The sequence below is a fragment of the Notolabrus celidotus genome, chromosome 11 (assembly GCF_009762535.1).
Source record: "Notolabrus celidotus isolate fNotCel1 chromosome 11, fNotCel1.pri, whole genome shotgun sequence".
In the NCBI taxonomy this organism is placed as follows: Eukaryota; Metazoa; Chordata; class Actinopteri; order Labriformes; family Labridae; genus Notolabrus; species Notolabrus celidotus.
Window position 1 is genome coordinate 15,757,330 of NC_048282.1, and position 19,631 is coordinate 15,776,960.

Below are 19,631 nucleotides of genomic sequence, written 5' to 3' on the forward strand. Positions count from 1 at the left end.
TTTCTGTACAATGTTTTTTAGTGTTTTGGATCATTAATAACAGTAAACACGCATTTACATAAAGCAAGCATATGTCCATTCCTATGTGTCAATAATATTAAAAACTTAGAAAATATCTCTTTAAGTTACATTTACAACAGATAAGAAAATGTGCGATTAATCACGAGTTACTTACAGACAATTTTGCGATTAACCAGGATTAAAAAATGCATCGTTTGACAGCTCCAGTAATAACATGACAAATGGAGGATCTTACTTATCATGCATCATATTAGTTTTTGTCCTCAAAGGCCACAGCTAATTTACTGACGGGAGAGGCGAGTAAGGAAGCATTTATGTCTAGAATCTGACCGCCAGATATAGCTATATATTCCCATTTCTACAAACTGTATCTTTAACAAGCTATTTGATGTACCTACACAGAAATGGTTTCAGGGGTTGAGCTTTTAGAGGAAGATTTTATTTACTGGCACAAGAACAACTTCATAAGAAGAGGGATAGAGACAGAGAGAGACAAAAAGAGGAAGACAGAGAAAATTAGATCACATTGGAAGAAATATTGACTGTAACCTGATATGAGATTAGTAAATTTAATTTACTAAAAGAGGTTCACCACATGGGGAGTGTTTTTAGGTTTTATACAGGTTTTGGTTGTTGTCTTACAGAGAAGGATCTTGTCATCATAAAAAGGGTGTTCTTCATTTGTATGCAGGTGCAAAAACCAAGAGAGAGAGATTGCATGAAGAGGAAATATTGCCAATAACCTGATGTTATTCAATTGTCAACATACATAGCGTACCCGAGTCCAAAAGCTCTGATCTGTTGCCAGAATTAGAATAAAGCTTTCCTATAGCTGTCTCTTTTATTTAAAACTAGAGTAACAAAGCCAGGCTAGTTATCTCTGTTTCTGTGCTCACCTAAGGTAAGCTTAGCTAACTGACCTCCAAAGCCTCATATGACAGTTGTATTAATCTTTTCACCCGCCTCAAATAAGCATACCTTGCAAAATGTCAAACTATTTCTTCAAGTAAGCCGTCTTCATGTGACTCATATTGAAATGTAATTTTTTGAGTCACCAGGTGCAGTTAGAATGGTCCAGCGTGGATCAGCTCAAACGAGGCGGGAACAAGCAGAGTGACAAAGTGTGATAAATCCTCTGCAGTGATGTTTGATTAAACAAATGAGAAGCATAAGACTGCAAACAGACCGCCTGTTCCTTCCCAAGCTGCTATTTCACTTCATGAATGTCAATGAAGGGGTGGCAGGGGTTTTATTTTAGAGTTGAGATTGAATGCAGGGCCTGTCCGTCTCTGCCTGATAATGCCCCCCTGTTTGTCTTCATGTGGAGATGGAGAGATGTTTACGCTTATAGCTACTGAGCACCGAGCATCACACCCTGCACCCAGGCACAGAGAGGCACAAAGGAGAAGAAGAGCGAGAGGAGGAATTAGAAATAGAAGGACAGAGAGTTATATTTGTAGGGAATGCCTGTAAGCAGCGGCACATAGACACAAATAAACGCACGCACACACACACAGGAAGACAACAGTGCACGTTAATGCATGCCGTGCAGTGCGTGGGCCATGCCCTTCTTGTGACGTCGGCTCTGTGGACACACAGCATGCAGGAGTCATCGCTGGCTGCCACCAATAATTACCATAATGAATGTAAAAAAGGCCCAGACACAGACTGCAAAAATAACCAACAAGCACATTCAAAGGAACAATACTGACTGCTGTCATCTTGAAATACACATTGAACAAGCCGGTTTTTGAATGTGGAGTCGGAAAATGTCTTCAGAATAATTTTACCATCGAATTGACGTTTTCTATATTAGTCATGGTCAACAGTTTAAGCAAATGAGGATGGAAAAGCTCTGGAATATTATAAATATGTACATGCTCCAATTTACCAAACTTGTATCTTTCCTCAAATGCAGAGATATTACCTCTGGGCTCTGTAGGACATGCCTGCAATTGCGCCGGCAGTGCTTTTCAAAGTGTAAATAATCTGGAGGCTTCACAGATCTTACTGCGTCGTTGAATAATGCATGCTCGAAATTACAGTTTCTCTGATAGCCGCCTCGGCTTGTATCGGGGCATCCTCCGTCTCTCTCTCCCTCTCTCTCCAACTGATCACAGCCCATAATTCCCTCTGTCTAAGAAAGAGGGAAGTCACAGAGAGGACGTCGATAAGACATTCTGCTTTGTCACCATTTGAAAAAAAAAAGGTTGCTCTATCAGTGGCCACACTGGAAACGGAAATTGCACACTACAGCAATCCAACATTGTGAAGTTTAGAAATAATGCCTTTGGAAAAGCCTGGAATAACTACTTGGAATACATGTGTACTGTTTGTGCAGGGCATTTCCTTTCTGTTAAAACGACCTGTTTGCCTGTTTCACTGTGCACTGATCAGCTGTTTTTTGAGGCGATGCCACAACTTCTTGAAGGAGAGTTAACTGAGGACCTGCCCAAATAGACTTCGGCTGCCGGTGATCACAGGTGATCACCACAGGAAGCTTCAGACACAAAACATGACTAATCTTGTAAACCAAATTGTAATGTTTAACGGAAATTATAAGCTAAATTTAAGTCTGATGCCCACCACAAAAAAAGTTGGGATAGGGATAACAAAATACTGAAAAAGTTGTGTAATGATTAAAAATATATACATTTTTTTGAATTTGCAGCAGGTGAGTAACATGATTGGGTGTGTTCTTGTATTAATTGCCTGTATAAATTCTTTAGTGTTTCCTGTATTATTTTAATGTTTATAGTTACCTCCTGCCCTTGTGTGTTTTCCTCCACTTTGATTGCATCTCATAAGTTTTACCTGTGTCCTGTGTCCCACCTGTGTCTGATCACCTTCTTTTTTTTTTTTTTGTCTCTCTGTTTCCTGCCTTCTGTGTCAGTTTATAGAGTTTTTTTTTTCCACATTTTTCTTGTGTGGTTCCTTGCGATTTTCAATGTTTGTGCATGTTGAATTATTTTGTTGAATTTTTGTTGTACTTCAATTTTGATTTAAGAAAGTTTTTTCTCTCTTGACTTTGTTTGAAAAATACAAATTTTTTGGGTCCACTATCGTTTTTTGTCTGTCAACTGCGACACTACGTCAAAGATAAACATGACTCAACTTGGTTGCAACCGGAATGATGTTATGTTGTGATATTCTCTGATCCCTGCTCTTTTTTCCTCACCTTGGACCCCTCGTAACGCTACTTTCTGGACTTTCTGTGGACTCTACTTTTGGCCATTTATTTATTTGTGGACAATATATCAATGTATGGACTGATACGGTTGTACATCTTATCTCTTTTTTTTTTTTTTTTTTTGCATGTATGTCTTCACATGTATGTTGTTATAAATGTATTATAAATGCTTATAAATAAAAATTATATATAAAAAAAAGATAAACATGACTGTGGTGGAAATCACTGCATGGAATCAAAATTGCTTCCAAAAACCATTCCATGCTACCTCCAGAAATGCATGTTAAAAAGTGACTTCTATGGGGTTGAGCCTATTTAAGATGGACCATCTGACGAATCGAAATCTGACATTATTTTTGGAAATCATGGACACTACATTTTTCACTCCAGCAAAGAAAAGAAGGACCAGCCAGCTTGATGTAACCAAAGGTACCCATATAGAAGCAGAACTTAATAAAGTTTGAAAAGTAAACAGCATTTAAATAAAGCAAGTATAATATAAATGATATTTGCAAATTGCTATATTTCATTTATCACTTTTTTTGTTTTTCATTACACATTTGTTGAGGGGTTTCTATGTTTTCAGTTAAATAGTCACATAAAACAGATGTCAATATTCTTTTGACTTGTGTTAGTTTGATGTAAATGTATAAACACTGTGCTGTTACTCACATAAATGTATGCTGGAGATCCCATCTTGTTTCCTGGCACTGTGTGATGTCATGTCCCAGTCCTCCTTGTTATACCATTTCAAGTCCTCACAGACTCATGCACTGCACACCTGACATCACTGAAGTTGATGAGGGTTCAGTACTCAGGCTTTAGATTGGACATTAGGATTGGGCATGTGGGGGCTTGTGATGGTGTAGAGGAAGGGGTCACACGATCATGACATCACAGGTTTCCTAGACACACCATAAAATGATAAGAAAAAAGACAGGCCTACTTTATGCAATTGTGAAGAAAGGTCTGTGGAAATCAGACTCACAGACGGTGCATAATTCAACACACATTGGAGCCTGCACAGGCTTGATGATTTGACAGTGGAACAGCACTGAGCACATATGGACCTTTTCCAACGGCCCTTCTGAGCCCTATCTACTCGACTTGACTCGACTCTACTCGGTTTGTGTTGCGTTTCCAGGGGCGCGGTACCTCATGTCTGATACCAGTATTATATACCTGCTCTGCTCTGGTTCCAAGCAAGCTGAGCCGATACTAAAAGGTGACGTCGACGGACTGCCGGCAACTGATTGGTCAGAGAATGTCGTCACCGGAGAGTCATGAGCGCACCTCCTCTCTCGCTCGGCCTGCGACAAAAAGCCACAGACTGAGCAGCAAGTACACCATTGCCTTCATGTCCTCCATTGTTTGTGATTGTTGTGTTTGTGTCGCATTCAAAATGATGTGAACGCAGTTTCGCGCAGCTGTGTTATAACAACCCCGTCCACCGTGAGTCGGTACTCGGGCTTGTGGAAAAGTTACCCAAACTGAGTCGAGTCAAGTCCAGCCGAGTCGAGAAGGGCATGAACTGTGTAGTGGAAAAGGGCCATAACACACATCAGGAATCGTTGCCACAAAGTTAGTGAGCATATAGATTGGGAGTGGGCCCTCCAATACTAAACAAAGATAATAATGATTTACACTCCCTCTAACTTTTACTCAACTTTTAATTATTCATTAATATTTAAAACTACTGAAGGGAACTTTGATTATGTGTTGATTTTGGCCTGCTCTGTCGGTGAAGTTGTTTCCTTTTAGCCACATTTTAGCAGATCTTGTCCTGTATTATGTGTAAGAAATGTTTACTGAAGAAAAATGTCACCCTGCTTTCTTTTACAGTCAAACACATCGCTCACTGTGAATCAGTAATGTGGAAAAATATAAACAAAGGCTGATTGAGCAACAAGCTGTTGATCTTGTCTGACACTGACCTGGGGTAGCCGATACATATAAAATAGCTGTATTGAAAAAGTCAGTCTTTTTCCTAATGGTCTGGTTTGCATTTATGGGTCTTATAAAGGAATCAATATTAATTTGAGTTGGTTTTATAACCAGTTGCAAACTCCTTACAGGAGCTTTGTATTTACTTGGCAAGCAGTCATCCTTGAAATGTGCTCTTTTATATTTTTGAGGTGGACAAAAAAATTCTCATCATTTTTACTTGAGTTCTTTTTTTCCCATCTAAAATGTAGAAAGCTGCAATTTAAGTACGAGCGTGACCTTCTGCAGGCCTGTCTGTTAACATATGGGAATATTAAACTTCAAGCTATTATGAAAAGCTGTAATCCTTGAAAACCAAACCTAGTTTTGACACTTTTTGTGGGCATAATTTTTCTAGCAGTTCAATGTATTTATAACCTGTAATTAGCATATTTATTATTTTAATGTGAGTGCCCTTGTTTGTCACTCCCACACTGAAAGCTCAAAATGCTGAGCTATACATGAGGGATTTGGTAAACAACAACTACTTATACTGCACAAGGTGACTTTTGTTGAGAAGCAGTCAAAGGACAAGCTGAGATGTCTTCAGACATGAATCTACAGAACAATTTGGAAAATTTTAGACTAATAGTAAGTTTTACACATCGCAGAAAGTGTTGGAATACAAAACAGCAAATCACAAAGAGGTCACTGTGTAGTTTTATTTGTTGTTGTATAGGATTCTCTCTGAGCAACAATACTGAGGACGTTGATTGGGAAAAATATCCCAATTACTTGTTTTCACCTTCTGTGTGCATGTCCACAACTTGCCCTGTGACAAAAGTAGTGATGAGGATTTGTAAGTGTGTTAAAGTCTGAGGAAAGTTTTCCCTGAACTCTGCAGAACAGAAGGGAGCAGCACGGCACAGACAACACATTTCTTTGTGATGGCGGTGTGGTTTTATGACCCGCTGTGTTGTTTTCTGATTATACTCCACTCAGCTCCATGGACGCTCTCCAAAAACTGTATATACCGCTGAGCTACCTACTGTCTGGGGAGAGAGAAACACATGGTCCTTCAATAAAAGATAATAGAAATGACAATAAGATTTACCAGCTTCATTCATCTTCTTCATTACCATCTTCAAGATACTGGGAATAAGCCAATGCACGAGTCACACTGGCCCACCAGGACTGCTGGAAAAACTGGTCATGTAAGGCAGCTGGTAATTCATTACATTTAATAGGATGCTACACTGCAGTTCAGCTCCGGGGCTACTACTTATTCAGTCTTTGGTAAGAGTTATAAAATCTACCATATGTGCTCCTCAGAGGAAACTCTGGTGCATCAAAACCTCTGAAGTACTCCTCCCTGTATGACAAATATACCTACTGTTTGATAAATCCAGTATACTGCATGCTTGCACAATAAAACAAAAATAGGTGCTTCTGTATATTCTACAAACTGAGCTTATTTTTCTATGTCTGTGTGTGGTGCCACCTTCTTGTTTCCTCTAGCGCTCGGCAGCAGCAGCAGACAGGAGAAAATTGGTCTCAGAGGACGAAAGTAGAATTAATGTACTGTTACTGAGAAAAGATGTAGAGTACAGCCAAGTTACTCTGACCCTGTCGACATGCTCGTAGCAACTTTAGCCGAGCGAGTGCGTTCTCCCGGAGCTGTGAATGATGTCTGAACACGCTCCCTCCATCCAGGAATCATCACTAATTAATGATTACAGCAGCTAGGTGTGCAAGGAGAGCTCTTTTCTGGAGCAAGAAGAGCTCATGGGGCAAAAGGTTAATGATACTATGTATGCCTCATGATTTTTGTCCTTTTTTGATGCGACTGTGTCTCGGCAGGGTCTGTTGGCTTAACATGAGAGTTTATGTGTGCTATAGATGAGGCACCAAAACATAATGTTCATTAAATGTTTAAACACCCATCATTGTACGTCATTGCCCATTTTTTCTATGCACCGATGAATAAAGGGATGAAAAAAAAGCCAGACTGACGGAAAATTGCTGTCTTGGGCGAGGGAATACATCCATCCACGTAGCGCAAATGACATATAGAAAAGAGTGAATTTCACACTCCGCCTTCTATAGAGCGGAATTAGGCTCCATCACAGCTGAATAAGTATGATGGGAAAGGACAGTGAGAGGCTTTTTAGTAATCTGGCATGTCAAGGGAGATTTCTCTCAGGCAGAAAATGTGGAGTTAAGAAGAAGAAGAAGGGTGAAGTGCGAATAAACGAGGTAGGAAGGACTTGATGGATTCCAGAGGAGGATGACTGACCACTAATTGAGAAAGAGGCGCCCCTGTTGTGTCTCTCCGCATGTCGCTGTGACAATGTAGTGCAAATTAGGTTTCTTGTAGTCATAGTAGAGAATATAAGGTGTGATGGGATATAATAAAGCAAATGAAATGAGGTGATTTAGGCTGAAAGATGCAGAGGACATCTCCTCAGAGGAGCTTAGGAGCAACTGAAGTGTGAGAAGTTATAAGAACTTTAGTATCATGAGCTCAGACAAGTCAAACTCAGTGTCTCTAACTTCTTATCATGGACAGGAGAGACGTTAAATCCAACATTACAGGTAATGCTTGACACGGAGGCCAATTCATCCAAGTTTCTGCGCAATATGAAGAACGGAGATGAGCCAAGAATATGTCTTTGAATTTGTGTGTGGGCAGTGTGTGTTTGCATGTTCGTTTCGGTGCATGTTGAAGTCAAGTCAAGTTTTATTCTTGTGAAAAAGAAATGTGGGCTGTGCAGCTTCAAACAGCGACAGATCCTGACCCACACAAGAAAAACTTCACAAAAGTGCAACGAAAAAAACAAGAAGGAAAGGGAGAAGAAATTCAAAGTGGAATGCTACCATTATGCAAGAATATGATGACAATAATTCAAATACCAAAGTAGTAAAAAGAATACCAGTAGTTCAGGGACATAAGACCATACACGGAGATGAATAGATTGCATCTTATTCAGTGCACATGTTTCTGTTGAAGATGTTCCTTGAATGTCTGCGGTCATTGCTCAGAACATGATCAAAAATGCATTAAGGTTTTGTTTTTTGTTTGTATTTGTATTTTGCCAACTAGTTGAAGATATTGATTTAACATTCATGATTGGATGAGATTTAACTAGGAAATCTGCCTCTGTCACAAGATTCATCACACATCCACACACATTAAAGCTCCTGTGAGTAACTTTAAGTTTAAGCTGATTTTGGCGCCCCCTGTGGACAAAACCATATTTCATATCTATTTGCTGATAATGTCCTGTTATGTTTTGAACAAAAATGATCACACTGCTTTATTTTTACACTTAAATGTACAACTCATCTGAATCCTTTGCCACACGAAGTGTAAAAATGTCTGTTCTGACCAGGGGTGTATCTCGCTCGGCTGGAAGTGAAGCTTCCACCAAAGCACCTGCCCCCTGGTGGCTGGCTGCAGTATAGGTCAAAAACTGTCTCCCCCATTCATTTGAATGGGACTGCAGTCAAACTTAAAAAAATAAATACACATGGTACGAATGTTTCTCACATCCGTATGCTGTGGTGATATGAAGTTATTATTTCACTGTTTTGTGTTCAAGGCCTCTTTTTTCTGAAAAGTTTATTTTTCGTTAGTTATTAAAAAACAGGGTTTTACTTCCGGGTTTGCTTTGATTGACAGCTGCCGTAGAGGGAAACTCCGTAGGATCATGTGACGCTATGCTGTAGGGTGGAGCTTGTTACCATGGAAACACAGAAATTACCATGACAACACAGAAATGCTGTGGCTTGCAGACTCTGGCTGCACAATGGCTGCGCCCTGGAGCAGGGTTTTTAGGCTTCAGAACCGTACAACGGGAAAAGGCGGAGCAACGCTGTCCATTTTTATTTACAGTCTATGGTTCTGACAGTGTCAAAACACTACAACTGGCCCCTCACCAGCAAAGTCAGACATTAAAAATAATTGTATAGAAATAATCAGTTTTCATGTTGATGGTCTTTTTTGCTTCTCTTGGTTGTTAAGAGGCACCAATATTAATTTCAGTCTATTTTATAACCAGCTAAAATCTCCTCACATGAGCTTTAAACAAAGATTCAAGTCACTTCTTATATATTTATGTACGAGATGTGACAAAAAACATTGTTTAAGTGAGCAGTGCATCACAGTTACAAACAAAAAATTAAATGTAGAAACAGGGTTCACACCCATGAGAGCTCCATTCAAGTATAGCACACATCACCGTCAGCCTCTTGCAGAGCCTTTTTCCATGAGATATAAATCAACTACATCAGCATCCAGGGGTCGATCTGCCTCCATACTGAGAGCTGTGCTGCCTAAGTGCCTACTCATGTGCAGTGTTCTTTCTTCTGTGGGGAATATTTAAAACTCTTTGCTTCTAAATTGTCTCTGAGCCTTCTTTTTAACACCACACAGTCCACTGTTGTTGTGTTTTGGGTTTGGGAAATCATCATTGTACAGGCTGGATTTCACTCACCATTTTGAAATGTCACTACAATTGTTATTTCTGTCATCCTTCATTGCTAAAAATAAGCAAAATATCAAAGTTATAAGCTAAATTGTATTCTGTGACACAGGATGTGTGAGGATGTTACTGTGTTCAAAAACTGGTTGAAATTAGGTCCTATTAAGACTTTCACACATCATTTCATCCTCCTGTGTTCCAATGATGTAATTCTGGTTTGTGTTCACTGGGTATTCGCAGAGTTTCAAGTCTAAGACCAAGCTCAGACTATCATTTAAAACTATATTATTTTCCAGTTTTCAAATCCTCACAGGTTAATAGCTTGCATCAAAATGATAGGATGAAAATTTACATTTCTTCTTCTCTCTTATTCCAATCATGCAGTCACTAGGGGATATGAGTCACTCACCCACTACAGGATGTTGGTTGTATCATCATGTATAATGTGTGTCCTAGTTGTGAGTACTTTGTATAACTTATAAATAAAGTTTTAAAAAAAGAAGTATGCCAGCTAACATTAGCCCCTGGGGCACACATGCTTACTGCAGAAACACCATCAGCTGTTCTATTCTTTCTCTTTATATCTCCCTTTTACTGTTATTGTCCCTCTCAGAAAATATTCTTAATCATCCAGGTTTTATATTCTAAATATCAACATGTTTTAAATCATCTTGACTACTATGAAATTGATAGAATCTTTGAAAACCAGACATTACCATTCATCTGGACCAGGGGTCCAAACCAGATGCTTCCCCCAACAATTAGGGAGGCAAGTTGGGTAAAAATTAATCTCCATTTACAGATTATGCAGCATAAAATGCAGACTCTGCATGCTTGGGTCCAGATTTTGATATGGGAAGCGTTCTGGTTTATGTTTTTGTCCTCAAATGTTTCATCATGAATGGAGTGTATGTAGGAAAACAGTCAGATTGGGGAGCAAGGTGCAAATCCTAGAAACCCCTAGGTTTAGGCTGTCATCTAATGACAGTTTATCCTTAATTAACTTCTTCTTTGTAGGCATAGAAGTGCAGCTAACAATCTGCTCATACATGTTGTGGCCCTGAACAGCTGGCTCCCAGAGGCTGTATGATGATCAGATGGCTGCTGATGGGTTTGGTAGATCTGGTAAAAACCATCTCGATCCCCCCATCTGGTTAGAGTCTGGCTTGAGGCAGCGGGTATCTGCCTCAGGGATTGAAGTGAGTAAGAAAACTTGTGAATGTAGGGTGAGAATATGTTATTTATATCTGACCAAAATACACATTATAAAAGTTTTATTTAACTGAATCTTTGAAACATGAAACTGTTCTCTGATCTTACACAACTACAATAAAGGTTTGGTTAGTTTAACTGAACTTCTGGATTCACAGTCACAGTCAAGTCAAACATTACCCTGTTCATTTATTTTAAATTACATGAATGAGAACATTTGTATTGAAGGTAAGGGTGGATAAAGAGAACAGGACTTCTGCAGGAGTATTTGTGTTGACATTTCTGGCCTAATTCAGCTCTCTATCTTCTCAGGGCTTTGCATTTGAAACACCTCTAGACATAAATGAGGCAGATGTCAACTTTTAAAACTGACTCACTGCCACTTAAGGTTTCAGTACATTTATCGTGATAGGCAACTTAGATTCACTCAACAGCTCTGCTGCAGTTGCCTGGATTGTAGGAGAGGATCTTGCTCCACTTTTCCTTATCAGAGATGGTTGTGACCCAAGCTGCAACCTCCGGTCTAAAAATATGAGTCAATGCGGAAGTGTTAAAAGCTGCAGTTCATCGAGGATCCGCTTGAGGCTGGCTCCGGAAGTACCGGAAGTCACATACCCATGAATAGGGAAAAGACGATCTTTGCAGCATTAATAAACATGTTTACAGCCTGGTACAAAAGATGAGTGTAGTCTGAATAGCTAATTTCTCGACGTCCTCTCACTGTGAGGGGGGTGAATTTTTTTCTAATTCGGCAATTTCAAAGATATTGAGATTACCAGTCTTCCAATGAGAGGCACAGCTGCCTGTGGGAACACTGCAGCAGTTGGCTAGGAGGCTCAAAGCCCGCCTCTTTACGTCACACTGGCTCGACAGCAGCAATATGGCTGCTGCAGCCGATTGGTCTCAAAACAGCTCTTCAGAAACAGATGGGTGACGTCACGGATACTACGTCCATATTTTTTACAGTCTATGTTGTGACCCAGTAGCTCCTCAGGCTACTCTCACATCTGTGCCAGGCTACTGTCATTAGTTCTGGGTTCTTAAGACCAGCTTGGATAGGAACTAACACTTTTTTTTTTAAGTTATACTTTTGGGCTTTTTTGCCTTTATTGGATAGGACAGCTGAAGAGAGACAGGGAATGTGGGTAGTAGAGAGTGGGGGAAGACATGCAGTAAATGGTCGCCCAGCCGGGAGTCGAACCAGCAACCTCTGCAACGAGGACTATAGCCTCTATACGTGGGACGCTTAGACTGCTAGGAACTAACATTTTTTATGTGTTTGCCAAATTAGCATGCTTCTCTGCCAGTGTCAAAAGGCAGAAGTGAAGTGTGTTGGATTCCTTTCCCCAGACTGGTTTGATATGACGTGTGGTGAGCTTGTCCTTGATGATTGTTTTGCTATTGAGAATTAACAGTTGTTGTGGGTCAAAAGAAGCATGTGATAAGCTGCTACTTCACTGGTCAGATAACAAAACCATTAAAAGCAGGTGTGATGAAATGTAAATATAACATTTCTTATACATTGATGTCAGAAATCTCAGTCTTCTCTTATTTTTTCCACTCATACTGGTGCTTTCATGTCTCTAGGGGAGCACTAGCTTCAGTGGACTATAAGCAAGTCATGCTAAACTTTTTGTGTTATTTTCTTATTAGTTTGATAAGACAAACCATTCTGACTGGATAAACACCAAATTCATAATTGTATCAGAACATTTTTTGTTTTCTTGCATCCCCCAGATCCCAAAGTGCTTTGCTGAACAATAAATCCTCTGAATCATCAGAGGCATCAGATGGTGTGTGCGTTTTAACTCCCTACTGTTGCTAGTAGTTGCCATTTAGCTCGAGAGTTTAATTAATTTGGTTTGTTCCAAAAGATTAAAAATTATTTTTCCGGAAGCGCAGAAACAACCTACAGACTAATCAACCAAAGACAAAAGTTTATCTACTCAAAGAGAGCTGTGCTTTAGTGATGCAACACAACACTGTTCCCTGCTAACACAACCAGCCAGAGTTTTTAGTTGACAGACAAATTTGAAGTATGCCTTGAGGGGAGATCACATGATCATAATAAAGATAGTGATAAAGAAAGACAATGAGGGAGAGAATCCCACTGAACACATAATACCCATCTGTGCTACTTAAGTGCGCGTGTGTGTGTGTTTATACGTTTGGCAGTAATGGTACACATCATACAAAAGGATCAACTATTTTCATGGTGTAACGCGGGACAAAGCCATTACAGTAATCATTGTGTGTTGAGTGGGATTGAAAGAACTGAATGTGCTGGCTTTCATGTTCGTGTTCCACTGGGATTTAAGAGTCGATTGTGTGATTGTCACTGGGCAAATGATGCCTTTTGCACCAGTTTCACTAACCATTTCCATCCCTTATGCTCTCTGGCTGTTTCACAACAAATCGTAATGTAAAAAGGAAGAGAAAATATGGGGGTAAAACATTTCATTTTTTGCAAAACACATTGGATATTATGACTTTGACATTTCCCTTGTGCTCAAGCCAAAAATGGACAAATTAGGGAGGCATTAAAAAATCCAATGCAGGGGCGTCAGTTTAGCTCAGTGGTTAAATCATGCATCCTGTGTACAGAGGCTACTGTTCTCAGGATCAGATTCGACTCATGGCCCTTTACACATCTTCCCCTGCTGTCTTCCCACAGTTTTCTGTTCTATCCTCTCAGTAAAAACACTAAAATACCCAAAACAATCTCAAAAGAAATCAGGTGCTGTTTCTTGTAATATAAAATGCTGAATTTCTAGGACAGGGAAGTCATTAATTTAGAAACCTTTTAGCTTTTCAAATCCGTCCAATATACAGTATGTTACAATAAGGAGTAATTGAGGCAATCAATATAGATTCTAATTTTTGAAACACTGACTCTTTCAGGGTGTATTTGCTTTAATATATGACTTTTTTTGAGGCCAATCCTCTGAAAGTGAATGGTTCCTCTGTATACCCAGCTGTAGAGTGCAACAATGAGCAATGTTTGGCTTAACAAGGATGTTTGCAACTACAGTCCACACTACATACAGTGCAGATACTTCAGTTCCAAGAAGGCAACTTCAACCTTTCTTTTCTGACTTTTCCTCTAGCATCCCCATGAGTTTAAGCTGCTGGATTTTAGATGAAATGTCTCAATAACTGTTAGATCTTTTGAAAGTCATGATCTTTGGTGCTCCCTTTTCTTTTTCTCTAGTGTCATCTACCCTTTTCTCTCTGTGCAGTAATCCTTCATCAGTGGCGCTGGTCGGCCTAATGGTTTGATTGCGTGCCCGATGAGTACTGAGGCTATAGTCCTTGTCGCAGTGGTCACTGATGCCACTCTTGCCTGTGACTCCTTGCTGCATACTGTATATCCCAGACTCTCTGCCCCTTATATTTCCTGTCTTTCTCCAGCTGTCCTATCTACAAAAAGTTTCCCCAAAAAAGTTTCTTCCAAAAAGCCATCATGAGCCTCAAATCAATGAATAATTGACCATCAGCCTCAGCAGAATATCCAATATTTGCTAATTGATGTCACAATGCCAACTCCTAGGCTAACTCCGTCTCTCAGATCTCACCTTACTTAACTTTAGTATGTGTTGTGTATAAATGTGCTCACACAATTAAATTCACTGTGAGTACTCCAGAGCTGAACTTGTAACTGTAAAATGTTGAGCAGCAAAAGCTGGACACTCCAATCCCAATAACTTGGCCACACAGTGGATCCAGGTCGGTTGTACAATAGTGTCGGCAAAGTGACAGAATTTGTATTTGATCTACTCAGTTTAATACAACTGAGCTGTAGTTAGGTCAAAATCATGATTCAATGGAGGCAGTATTACTCAGACTGGTTTAATTTCAGCAGAAAATAGGAGAAAAAAAAGAGGTGAAATGCATTTCAGTTATTTGAACAATGACTTGATTACAGACTTCTACTAGTTTAAAATGATGTGCTATACAGAATGTAGTGCACACAGGCTACCTGGTATTGTACTAATTGAAGCAATCATTGAGTCTGCATAGTGTTGTGTTTAGGAAAGCTCCTAGCGACTAACTACCTAGTTGATTTAACAGAAATTTAAATTCAGACTCGTCGACTTGTCTAAAAAGTAAAAAAATCCTGGGAAAACTGTCAAAATGTAGCATATCTAATTTATAGCTAAATACTGATCAGGTTGTGTATTGCCTTTTTAAATGCCATTACTTTCTCCATTAACAATGCTGACTGCAATTTGAACTGCAACTGTAGCCTTTTGCAATGTGCGCATTACTTTGGCACATTATCACATAACACGTGGCAGCAAATAACTCCATAGAAGTCACCATTTAAAATACTAAAAAAGTACATGTAAAAATCATAATCTATCATCAGGAAAACAGGCTAAAAAATAAAAACAATTAAGCCCAGGTTAACATTTGCAGGTTGTTAAACAAATGGTGTTTTCCCCTAAAACTGAAGACTCAGGCCAGACACCGTGTTACAGTCTATAGACACAACCTTTAACTGGCATTGTGGACCGACATTAAAAGAAATATTAATTATTTGTTTTAATGACAAGTAATTCTAGTACTGACTAACCAGAGTGATGCCCTTTAATTTAGTTTACTAATCCAGCACATCTCTGTGTTGTGTAAAATAATGTCTTTAAAGTGATTTTTCAGTGTTTCTGAAGTTGAGTTGTATGAGTTTTATGACAGTAGTAATTTTGCTAGCCACAATCAATGTGGCTGATCTCGCCCACGTCAAGAAAGACTGCAGGGAGAAACAGCACGTACGCAAGCGAGGCTACAAGGGGCCATGTCTGCCACCTGATGATTTTTTCAGCACTTCTACGGTGGCCATGAAGTGCAAATGACAACGGCGAGTCAGAAAACACAACGGCAAATCAGAAAACACAATAGCAAATCAGAAAACACAACAGCAATTCAGAAATCACAACAGGAAATCAGAAAACACAACAGCAAATCAGAAAACACAACGGCAATTCAGAAATCACTACTGCAAATCAGTATTTTAGTAAGTATTTCTCAATTGCATCAAAGTATTCTTTCATAGCAGCATGTACATTGTCGCTGGCGGCACTCATATTTGGAAAACATGTAAACCATGTCCTTTCGGAAAGCGGAAGTAAACAACGGCGAAGCCGATAGAGAAAATACTTATCTAGCATCCACTTATGATTTAAAAAGTTAGGAAGTGGTTTATATGTAATTCAATAACTTTCACAGCACCCAAAAAAGCAGAACGAGTGCATTGTTGGAAACAGTACGCGAGGCAGACTGGTCGGATGCATACTGTGACATTTTTCCGAATCAGTAGACATCCGGGTAGTTTTGGCATACTGCAGATTTTGCTCTTTTTGAATTGCCGTTTTGTTTTCTGAATTGCAGTAATGTTTTCTGAATTGCCATTATGTTTTCTGATTTGCCGTTGTTTTCTGAATTGCTGTAGTGTTTGTTGTGTTTTCTGAATTGCTGTAGTGTTTTCTGAATTGCTGTTATGTTTTCTGAATTGCTGTAGTGTTTTCTGAATTGCTGTAGTGTTTGTTGTGTTTTCTGAATTGCTGTAGTGTTTGTTGTGTTTTCTGAATTGCTGTAGTGTTTTCTGAATTGCTGTTATGTTTTCTGAATCGCTGTAGTGTTTGTTGTGTTTTCTGAATTGCTGTAGTGTTTTCTGAATTGCTGTAGTGTTTGTTGTGTTTTCTGAATTGCTGTAGTGTTTTCTGAATTGCTGTAGTGTTTGTTGTGTTTTCTGAATTGCTGTAGTGTTTTCTGAATTGCTGTTATGTTTTCTGAATCGCTGTAGTGTTTGTTGTGTTTTCTGAATTGCTGTAGTGTTTGTTGTGTTTTCTGAATTGCAGTTATATTTTCTGAATTGCTGTAGTGTTTTCTGAATTGCCGTTATGTTTTCTGAATTGCCGTTATGTTTTCTGAACTGCCTGTGTGTTTTCTGATTTGCCGTTTTGTCCTCTGAATTGCTGTAGTGTTTTCTGATTTGCCGTTGAGATTTGCACTTCAGGGCCACCGTACACTTCACTTTGCCGCCAAAAAGCCTGTCCGTTTTTGCACTATTTGCGGACACACCACAGACTTGGCTCTGACGTGAACTGATCAGCTGTTCAGGTCTTTAGCTTCATAGTGACACAACTTCCAACAAACTAAATAAAGATTGATTCTGACCGCGCCGGTGTGATGCCGTTTGCTAAGGATACATGTGGACAACTTTATGAGCTGGAGTTTACAGAGGAAAGGTGATTAATGCACCGGATCAAAAAAAGTGGAGACACTTCTGAGCTTCACTGGAGAGCAGGAGAGATCCCGAGTTACCTGGTGGTGCAGATGTATAAACTATGAGCTGATGCCGACGAACCGAGGAAACCACCTGCTGTCACGATTAAGACTTGGCAACAACAGTGCCTCTGGACCTAGGAATGAGGTTTAACCAGAGGATCACACAGGGCTGCAGTCAGCGACGCTCACCAACCAGAGTCCACGGCCCAACTGAACGCCAGTGTTTGTTTCTGACTTTCTTCAATGTTTTGGAGATACATCGAAAAGCTGAAAAGCTGAATGCAAGTTCGTCTTCAAAGTAAGTGTTCCACTCTCTGTTTACATGATCCAAATACACTGTGTGAGCTGCTGAAGGTGAAGGTCGGGCTGTGTCCGTCGGGCAATCGTATTTATTTCCTGCTTCACATTATGCAAAACTGAAATGCAAAAATTGCGTACATTAGCTCACAGTTTACTCACCTGCACCACCAGGTAACTTGGGATATCTCCGGCTCTCCAATGTAGCTCAGAAGTGTCTCCACTTTTTTTATCCAGTGCATTAATTGCCTTTCCTCTGTAAACTCCAGAAAGTTGTCCACATGCATCCGTAGCAAACGGCATTACATCTGCGCGGTCAGAATCACTCTTTATTTAGTTTGTTTGAAGTTTTGTCACTTTGAAGCTGCAGACCTGAGCAGCTGATCAGTGCGCTGCAGGCGGAAGAGCACGTCTGTGATGTGTCCTCAAATAGTGCAAAATCGAACGGGCTTTTTGCATAGACTGTATAAATGATGGACGTAGTATCCGTGACAACCATCGGTTCCTGAGCGCTGTTTTGAAGCCAATCATCGGCGGCAGCCATATTGGAAATGCGGAACTCAACCAGGCAGAGTGTGACGTAAAGGGGCGGAGTTTGAGCTTCCTAGCGAACAGCTGTGTTCCCGTCCAGGAGTCAAGTCAGTCATGCCCTTATTTGGGCAAAAACTCGTAATCTAAATATCTTCTAAAAAAATTCACCCCTCATACAGTAGATAGATAGATAGAGAAATTAGCTACGTAGAGCCAAGCTGTTTTTTGAACCAGGCTGTAAACATGTTTATTAATGCTGCAAAGATCTTCTTTTTTGAATTGGTGTCTATGTGGTTTCCGGTGTTTCTGTAGCCAGCCTCAAGCGGATTCTTTATGAATTGCAGTTTACACTTCTGCATGGGCGTCATAGTTTGAGACCGGAGGTTGCCACTTGATTCTTTTGGCGGCAAAGTAAAGTGCGGAAAAAAAATCACTAGTAGAGCGTAGAACTAAATCGAGATGAGTGCTCGAGGTCGGAATCTTTTGAAATTGACTATATTACGTGGCAGAAATGACCCCGTCAGCTGAAAACTGTAGCCTAGCTTGCGTGCTGTTTCTTCATGCAGGGGCCGAGATGAGCCGCATCTGTTGTGGCTAGTACAATTACTAGTGACATAAAACTCATACAACCAAACTTAAAAAAAACTGATATATCCCTTTAAAATCCTTTATATTTTTAACAAGTTGCCTTGCTAAGTTCAGCTCACAAAGCACAAAACAAACTATCTAAATAAACTATCTTAGCATAACAGCTAGCTAGCTTTATGGCCAAATGTACAATTTCATAAGAATATGTGGGTACAGGGATCTGAAGTATTGAACTCAGTTCAGAGTGAGATTTTTTTTTGGGGGGTGGTGCAGACAGACCTTGTCTTTTCTTTGGAACGTAACATTGTTGCGTTGTTTTACCCGGATACAGTGATGCTATTTTTTGATTGGCTGTTGGGTAGCTATATATTTTTCTTTCTTTTTGATTGGCTGGTGCGTGGCAAGCTCATTCTGAACTCTAAAGGCTGATTTATACTTCTGCGTTGAATCAACGGCGTACCCTACGCCGGGGGTCCTCGTAGCTCCCGTACCTACGCCGAGGCCTACGCGCGTAGCTGACGTGCACCTCCTCCAAAATGTAACTCCACGTAGAGCCGACGCGGACTGCAAGCTCTGTGATTGGTCCGCTCGGCGGCTTTGTCTTTCCCGCATTTACAGCACTTCCGGGATCCCGGACATCGGCCGCACATCGGCCGTGTATTTCATCTCCTCCTCTCTATTCTTCATGTAATCATGTCTGTATGATAAACAGCAACATGTATCAGCTGTAAATTAACATAACACGCTCTGAATCGCTGTGGAAAAGTAAACAGAGATCGTAGAAAGACCAGAAGCAGGCGGCCGGCTATCAGAGAGACCGCACTGCCCTCAAGCATTTTGGCGGAGAATTGCTGCACGACACGGACACACCGACGCACAAGTATGTGGGGCTCATGTCTGCGTCAGCCCCTGCTGCGTAGGGGAGATGCAGAAGTATAAATCAGCCTTAAGAGAAACCCACCTGATTCCTACCTGTTCCACAGTTTAAGGAAAATGCGGCGCAACTCGGGGGGCATTGTCCTAGTAATTATTCTGCGTGAGAAATACAAAGTTTGGCGTGTGAGCATGTGAACAGGTTGAAATTCGAGTGTTTCACG

General features: G+C 40.2%; 2 long non-coding RNA genes across 2 annotated transcripts in view; one reads left to right on the forward strand and one right to left on the reverse strand.

Moving 5' to 3' along the window:
• Positions 1-426: 426 nt before the first annotated feature.
• LOC117821877 lies at positions 427-17,924 on the reverse strand. The gene is made up of 3 exons (XR_004633078.1): positions 17,578-17,924; positions 3,884-4,116; positions 427-2,158 (listed from the first exon to the last, which is right to left on the reverse strand). It is a non-coding gene; the product is annotated as an uncharacterized LOC117821877 (long non-coding RNA).
• Positions 16,884-19,631, forward strand: part of LOC117821876 — a 36,253-nt gene continuing 33,505 nt past the window's right edge. The window contains exon 1 of the long non-coding RNA XR_004633077.1: positions 16,884-17,416. This is a non-coding gene — a long non-coding RNA (uncharacterized LOC117821876). The remainder of the gene's footprint in view (positions 17,417-19,631) is intronic.